The following is a 7,342-nucleotide window of genomic DNA, read 5'->3' as shown; positions in this document are numbered from 1 at the left end:
AAGGCATTATTAGCTCTTGTTAGTGTGGTAACAAGATAATGATGAGTTACTAGGGAAAGATCTAGGAGCGAGACCGGAGGCCCAGGGAGAAGAGCCAGCAGCCAGGACCACTTTTCCACCTGAGGTCTGTGTGGGTTCTAGAGGAGCTGGATGAAAGGCGGGTGGCTGCCTGCGAGGCTGAGTGCACCCGCCATGGAGTGCAGAGCCCCCTGGCGCAGGGTGAGCCTGCGTGTGGCTGGTGGCCTGATGAACCCTCTTCCTTTTGGGTGCGATCATGGAAAAGCTGCACCCTCGGAAGCTAACTGAACCGAAGCAGACTGCTTTCAAGGAGACTGTGGTTCAGCCTCAAGCTTTCTCAATCTCTGAAATTGGAGGAGGTAACTCCAAAAGTTATCCTGTGTCTCTGAAATTGGAGGAAGGTATCTCCAAGGATAACTTGGAGCCATCCTCTGCATAGCTCCCAGCGTTATGCATCCTGAGATGCATGGCAGGAAGCAAGCTGAAATTCTCTCTGGAGGGAGGTGATATTGCCCTAGCCCTCAAATTGCTTTAACAAACGATGTTTCAAAAAGAATGTTCAGCACACAATGAGAAATAACAGGCAACAACAAGAAAAGGAAATGAGCTAAGAAAAAACAGGTAATAGAAACAGGCTTACAAGGACTCAAAACATGGAAGCTATTGGACACGGTCTTTAAAACATCTACGTGGCCGCGCGCGGTGGCTCACACCTGTCACCCCAGCACTTTGGGAGGCCGAGGCAGGCGGATCACCTGAGGTCAGGAGTTCCAGACCAGCCTGGCCAACATGGAGAAACCCCATCTCTACTAAAAATACAAAAAAATTAGCCAGGTGTGGTGGCGGGCACATGTAATCTCAGCTACTCGGGAGCCTGAGATAGGAAAATCGCTTGAACCTGAGAGGTGGAGGTTGCAGTGAGCCGAGACCATGCCATTGCACTTCAGCCTGGGCAACAAGAACAAAACTCTGTCTTAAAAAAATAAGAATAAAAATAAACATCCATGTATACATGTTTAAGATGACAAAGACAGTATTGAGAATTTTGGCAGAGAACTGGAACTATATATGCAAAAAAAGAATATTTCAGAACTGAAAAACAGATTCTACTTTTAAAACTCAATGGATGTGGCTGGGTGTGGTGGCTCACGCCTATAATCCCAGCACTCTGGGAAGTCGAGGTGGGTGGATCACGAGGTCAAGAGATCGAGACCATCCTGGCCAACATGGTGAAACCCTCTGTCTACTAAAGATACAAAAGTTAGCTGAATGTGGTGGTGCACGTCTGTAGTCCCAGCTACTCAGGAGGCTGAGGCAAGAGAATCGCTTGAACCTGGGAGGTGGAGGTTACAGTGATCTGAGATTGTGCCATTGCACTCCAGCCTGGCAACAGAGCAAGACTCCGTCTAAAATAAATAAATAAATCTAAAAATAGTTATTGAACTTGTAGACTGATGAAAAACACCCAGAATGAAACATGGAGAGAAAAAATACAGGAGACAGAATGTTAAATTAAATTAAATTTGGGCTGAGGCTGACTCCTTTCTTAAGTCCCTACATAAAAAATTGCAACCTAACTTAGTATGTAAACAAACTTGCAACTAACTTAGGAGCATTTCATAACAAACAGCTGGGTGTCAGCCAATACCTTCAGCCAGTCACAGGCAGCCAACTGATCAGGCCACTTTCAAATAAGGCAAGTGCCAAGCCATCAGCAATCAAACTGTTACCGTAACTCACTTGGGGTTTTCTGTCTATAGAGATTCCCTGCTGACACTGCAGAGTGAGCTCCCTGAACCTCCTCACGTTCTGAGGGCTGCCCAGTTCACAACGAAGCAAATCATTCTTTGCTCAGTGAAACTCTGTGAAATGGATCAAAAGTTTTTCTTTTTAACAAGAGTAAGAGATAGAGAGGATATAGTAAGAGAATCCAACATACATATACTTGGAATTCCAGGAAAGGAGAATGAAAATGAAGCAGAGACAGTATCTAAAGAATGGCTGAGAACTTGACAAAAATGCTGAAAAATATTAAGCCACATATTTAAGAAGTTCTACAACGTCTAAGCCAAAAACATTTAAAATATATGTATAATATTCATGCATATATGTATCACCTCCATATCTATGTGCATTATAGTAAAAATGCTAAATAATGAAAACAAGAGACAAAGAGAAAATCTAAAATGCAGCTTGAGGGAGTAAAACAAACAAACAAACAAACAAGAAACAATTACCTTCCAAAGAGTAACAACTAGACTTAAATCTGACTCTCAACAAAAACAACAGAGGTTAGAGGACAATGGAAAGAAAATAAGAGCCAGCCTCTATCCGATGGAAATGACCTTCAAGAATGAATTCAAAATAGAAATGCTTTTGGCCAGCCACAGTGGTTCACACCTGTAATCCCAGCACTTTGGGACACTGAGGGAGACAGATCACCTGAGGTCAAGAGTTCAAGACCAGCCTGACCAATATGGTGAAACCCTATCTCTACTAAAAATCAAAGGTTGGCTGGGCATGGTGGTGCACACCTGTAATCCTAGCTAGGTTGAGGCAGGAGAATCGCTTGAACCCAGGTGGTGGAAGTTGCAGTGAGCTGAGATCGTGCCACTGCACTCCAGTCCGGGCCACAGAGTGAGACCCTGTCTCCAAAAAATAAAATAAAATAAAATAAAAATAAAATAGAAACATTTTCAAATAAACAGAAACTAAGATAATTCATTAATAGCGGACCCATACTAAAGGACTTTCTAAGAAGATGTTGTCCCTTGCAAAAGGAAATGATCCAAAGTGGAAGCTCAAAGATAGACCAACTATAAAGGAAAAATTGGATAAATCTAAATACTTTAAAGTGAAGACTTTGTTGCTTGAGAGATCTCACTAAGAGAGTGAAAAGATCAGCCACAGACTGGGAGAAGATACTCTCAACACATGAAATGAACAAAAGGTGCCTATCCTTCCTTACATATTCTTAGGCAAAGCACTCCTTGAAATTAAGAAAAAAGACAAACAGTGAAAAAATGAGTAACAGGCAACTCACCGAACTTGTAGACTGATGAAAAATACCCAGAAGAAAACATGGAAAGATAAAACAATGTAAAATACAGAAGAGAGTATGTTAAATTAAATTAAATTAAACAATTAGCGATGGAAGTGGAAAGGGCAATACGAAGGGTTTTCTGGGTGTGAGAATATTTCTGTTGATCTGGATGATGGCCACATGGGTGTTCACTTTGGAATAAGCCTTACTTGGCACTTTCTCAACATATTATATTCTATAATACAGAAGTTTTTACAAAAAAGGGTGACTCTGGAAAAAAAGGATAAATACTGGGTTGTGGGAGGGGTTAGAAAGATGAGCTGTTGGAAAAACACACAAAGAACTTCAATTGTCCTAGCTAATGTGCTTGTTTTAAATTGAGTCATAACTTCATAGTATTCAGTTACTTACACTTTATAGTTTAACAAGCATGCAAATTGCTTCCAGTTATTTGGCTGTTTTAATTTAAAAATTATTTTTAAAAAGACAAAATGTTAGAAATACATAGAGTCATTTATACCCACCCATAAGTGGTTCAAGATGAAAAAGCCAGCAAACTCTGTTCCCTAATCCAAACCCTTAAGAAGCAAGGGGAAATTGGATGATGTTCTGCTGAGGCCTCAATCAGGTGGACCGATCTCCACCCAAACTCATAGAAACAGACCAGGAGACAGAATGCATGTGGATTCTAAAGGTTTCTTGTTTTTTTTTTTTTTTTTCTGCAGAGCCTGAGGCCTGAGGTAAGCCCTGAAAAAATTACTGGAGAAATAAGTCAAGTACGTTCGGGATTAGAATCTGAACCCCCAAATTCCCCTCCAAGGGAATGCCCTTTGGGCTGCTGAGAAGGCAGCGGAACTCCCCAGACAGACGCAGCAGACACCGTGGACCTAGCCATGAAATCTGCTGAAGTCCAGGGAGTTCTTGCTCTTCTCCCCAGCTGAGGTCTCAAGCACCTTTTCCTGGCTGCTTTGACTCTCCCTACCTCCTTGGCTGTAACACTTTCGGGTCCCTGACCTGCAAATGGATTAGTTTTTCATAGCTGCTGTAACAAACTTAGCGGTTTTAAAAACACATGTTTATTGTCTTGCAGTTCTAAATTTCGTAAGTATAACATGAGTCTCACTGGGCTAAAATCAGGTTGTCCACTGGCTGTGTGTTCCTTTCTGTACTGTCTAGGGGGAAATTTATTTTCTTGCCTTTACCACTTTCTAGAAGCTGCCCACATTCCTGGGCTCATGGTAGTTCTTTCCACATCTTCAAAGCCAGCAATAGCAAGTGGAGTCCTTCAACACTTTAACCTGGATTCCAGTTCACATCTCCTTCTCTGTCTTTTTCTGCCTCTCTCTTCCACTTTTAGGAATCCTTGTGATGACATTGGGCCCATGAATAATCTCCCTATTTTAAAACGAACTGATTTGCAGCCTTGATTCCTCTCTCTGCCACGTAACCTAACATATTCACAGGTTCTGAGCATTAGAACATCGACATCTTTGGGGGCTATGATTCTTCCAGCAACAGTGCCTCACTACTAGCTGACCAGCCTTGCCTGCTCAACACAGCTTCCAGTCAGCTGTGTGCGTGAGTGCGTGCTTGTGTGTGTGCGTGACAGCATGTGTGTGTGCTTGTGGGCGTGTGTATGTATGTGTGCATCTGTGCATGCATGTGCACATGTGTGGTGCATGCGTGGGTGTGAGTGTCCGTGTGTGCGTGTGTGTGCATGTGTATGTGTGTATCTGTGCATGCATGTGCATCTGCGGTGCATGCGTGGGTGCAAGTGTATGTGTGTGCATGTGTGTCCATGCTTGTGTGTGTGCATGCATGTGTGTGTGCACGTGTGCATGTGTGGGCATGTGTGTGCGCATGCATGTGCCTGTGTGTGCGTGTGTCTGGGTGTGCATGTGCACGTGTGCATGTGTGTGCATGTGCGTGTGTGTGCGTGTGTGCGTGTCCGTGTGTGTGCATGTGTGAATCCATGTGTGCATGTGTCTGTGCATGTGTCTGTGCTTATGTGCACATGTGTGCATGTGCGTGTGTCCCCATGTGTGCCTGTGCGTGTGTGCGTGTGTGCGCGTGTGTGCGTGTGCGCGCGCGCGTGTGTGCGTGCGTGTGTGTGTGCGCGTGCGCGTGTGTGTGTGCATGCACATGGGCATATCATTCAAATTTGAATTGGTAGCCACTGATTGTCAGACATGAGGAAAATTTCTGACATAGGTAACAGAAACAAAAACAGATGCAAAGGAAATTAAGGGATACAAATGCAGGGGACAGAATAATAGTAATAATTCCCTCTCATATCTGAGAAAGGTACTGCCTGGATCCATTAAACAAAACAAGAACATAGAAAAGAACATTCCAAGATCAAGAAAGAATTCTTGGAAATTAAAAATATAGAAGACGTAAACAAATTCCATATCAGGTTGTTTCATAAATGAGTAAATATCCCAGAAAGTAAAACAAAATGTCAGACATGGACAATAGGAAAGAAAAGATAAGAGAAACTGAGGATCAATATACATTCAGTGGCCCATGAGTTTCCAGCATCCAATTAAGCTGATGTTCAGAAGGCTCACTGAGAAGAAAATACCAAGGAAAGAATTCTGTAAATCCCCAGAACTGGAGACCGATTGACGGGGCCACTGAGTGCCCAGCACTATTAATGCAAAAAGACCCACGCAAAGAAACATCATCACTAAAACACAGAAACACCAGGAGAAAAGAGATCTAAGAGTTTCCAAAGGGAAAGTAGTTCACATGTGAGGATCAACAAACAGAATGGCATCAGACTTGTCCACAGGTAGATTTGCTGCAGAAGACAAAAAGGAGTATCATCAAAATTATGTGGGAAAATGATTTTCAGACTAGGGTTCTGTATTAAGCCAAACCATCAAAGAATGTAAGAGCAGCGGGGTGAAAAGGTATGTTCAGACATGAAAGGTTACAAAAATTACTTCCCTTGCACCTTTCCCACTATAAAGAGGGAATGACATAAGACAGAGGAAAACGGGATCCAGGAAACCAGGGATTCCTCTCCAGAGAGGTAAAGGGAACCCCACAGCTATCCCAGCTGTGACTCAGGCCCAGAGAAGAGCTACTCTAGATTTGGCAGGAGGGAGAGCACTCCAGGAGAGAGCTCTCTTACCTGCCTCTTAGAAGAAGAACACAAAGAAACAGAGATCCCTGATATTGGCGGAAATGTACACTTCCGCAGCAGAGGCTGAGGATGGAGGAATTGGCACAGAGCAAATACTGACTATTGATTAAAGGGTTCTGGACTAACTAGCACAGGAAAATGGGGCTGGGGAAGCCTGTGTGTGTTGGCGGGATGTGGAGGGCAGTGGCCTGCTTTAGCGAAGAGTGTTATCCTCTTCCTCCTTATTAGGAAGTCAGTACAGATCGTCTAACATGGAAAAATCTAGAACTAGCACATTATCTAGACATAGGGTGGTAAATACCAGAAGACACATCCAAAAGAGTTTGAAAAGTTTGTCTCTGAGCAATAGAAAGTGAGAAATGGGAGCTTCTGTTTTATCATAAGCCTTGTGATTTGATTTGATTTGACTTTTAAAACTAATTACTTGTATTATTTTCATGGCAGAAAAGCTGTGCTACAGATGGTGGCAGTGCTGGTGTGAAAATCTTCAATCCTATGGTGGTTTGGACTAATTCTCACATCCCACTGGCCATGACCTTACCTTCCACTGTGCAGTATTTCACTCTTCTCAGAGCATTTTCTCACAGGTTACTGGATGTGTTCCTCAACAGCCCTGTGGGAGTCATGACACAGTTACTATCCCCATTTTACAGATAGGGCATAGAGGCTTTGAAAAGAAGTAACTTACCAAAGTCACATGGTCAGCTTCCTCAATTCCATGTGGAATCCAGCAGGTACAAACAGAAGAGTCACATGGCTCTTAATAAGGAAGCTATGACCAAAACCAAAAATTTCTGACACCTAGTCCAGGTTATTTTTAACTACATGACGTATCCTGAAGTGTTTTGTTTTTTGTTTTTTGTTTGTTTTGTTTTTTAGATGGAGTTTCGCTCTTGTCATACAGGCTGGAGTGCAGTAGCACCATCTTGGCTCACTGCAACCTCCGCCTCCTAGGTTCAAGCAATTCTCCTGCCTCTGCCTCCTGAGTAGCTGGGATTACAGGCACCCGCCACCACGCACAGCTAATTTTTGTATTTTTAGTAGAGACAGGGTTTCCCATGTTGTTCAGGCTGGTCTCGAACTCCAGACCTCAGGTGATCCACCCACCTCAGACTCTCAACGTGCTGGGA

Source organism: Rhinopithecus roxellana, chromosome 15, assembly GCF_007565055.1.
Source record: "Rhinopithecus roxellana isolate Shanxi Qingling chromosome 15, ASM756505v1, whole genome shotgun sequence".
Taxonomy (NCBI): Eukaryota; Metazoa; Chordata; class Mammalia; order Primates; family Cercopithecidae; genus Rhinopithecus; species Rhinopithecus roxellana.
This window is presented reverse-complemented; position numbering follows the sequence as displayed.